This window comes from Mus pahari, chromosome 21, assembly GCF_900095145.1.
Source record: "Mus pahari chromosome 21, PAHARI_EIJ_v1.1, whole genome shotgun sequence".
NCBI lineage: Eukaryota > Metazoa > Chordata > Mammalia > Rodentia > Muridae > Mus > Mus pahari.
Genome location: NC_034610.1, coordinates 42,384,150 through 42,385,534, shown reverse-complemented (window position 1 = coordinate 42,385,534; position 1,385 = coordinate 42,384,150).

Sequence of the window (1,385 nt, the reverse complement as noted above, 5' to 3'; positions counted from 1 at the left end):
GTGAATTTATCTACGATCTTATAGAAAGCTGCTGGGGAAGGTTAGACCTAACCTTTCAGTGCCTTGCTAAAGGTATGTTGATAACCCTAATTTCTGAAGCAGANTCATTCACTGGCCTGCTTTTGCCATATAGACTAGGCCCTTGACCAAGGAGCCTCTTGGATCTGCCTATGTGTGGAGATTAAAACTAGGGACATTAAGTCTCTTTGGTTTAGGTAGGTTTCTGTTTTCTTTTTCTGGTGGGCAGTGGTATTTTGTATTTAATTCAGGACCTCAGGCCTGCCAAGCAGGGTCTACACTGAATGAGACATCTTTTTAACTCGTGGACACTTGGTTTGTTATTCTTAGATTTACTTCTTTGTTTTTCTGTTTATATTATTTTCCTCCTGCTTTCATTTTTCCTTTCTATCTTTTTGTTTGTTTGTTTTGTTTTGTTTTGTTTTGTGAGACAGGGTTTCTCTTTGTAGCCCTGGTTGTCCAGGAACTCATTTTGTAGACCAGGCTGGCCTTGAACTCAGAAATCCACCTGCCTCTGCCTCCCAATTTTTGGGATTAAAGGCGTGTGCCACCACACTTGGCCCACTTTTATTTTTTAAGTGTGATAAATGTATTTGGAGGTCTTTTTGGGGATTTTTGTTTTTGTTTTTGTTTTGTTTTGTTTTGTTTTACTTTTATCTGAATTGGATTTTGTTCCAAATTTCAAATGAAATAATTTTTTAATTGCTTTTATTCATTTTAGGTTTATTTAATCCTTTCCTTTACAGAAACATTATTGAGTACTGGTAGTGGTTTTGACCTTTAGGGTTTATGCCTAATTGGATGTGGCCAGTTCTGCTTTCTAGTTCTTTTTATTTCTCTGGTTTGCTTTTTACTTTTGTTTCTCTGCTTCCATTTATTTAACAAGTTTTATGTGCTTCTTCTTCTTTTTTTTTTTTTTTTTTTTTTTTTTTTTTTTTTTTTTTTTTTTTGATTTCTTGAGGGGTTCTGCTTTTGCTCTGATTGGTATTTATTTTGTTGGCCTGTATTGGGATATTGGTTTTAAACTTTTGTGTCATTCTTGTACGTTTTTCTTAATCCTTTCTTTCTCCTTCCATTCATTTTCTTTCCTATGCCCTAGTCCTCCTCTCAGTTTTATCAAGGAGCATCCAGAATATTACTGAACTGTGGTCCTCTTAGTTCACTAGGTTATGAGCTTGTCCTTGGTTTGGGGATCAAGTTTGGGTTTCTCTGTGTGTGTCATCAGTGGTCTAGGTTAGAGCAGCTTCTTTGTGTGGTTTTCACTTTGTCCTTTGTTTTTACTTTCCATCCCCCTGATTTTGTTCCTTTCATCCCTCAGGTCTCCTTACCATTTCTTTATATCTCCTTTCCTTTCTCCCCAGCACCTC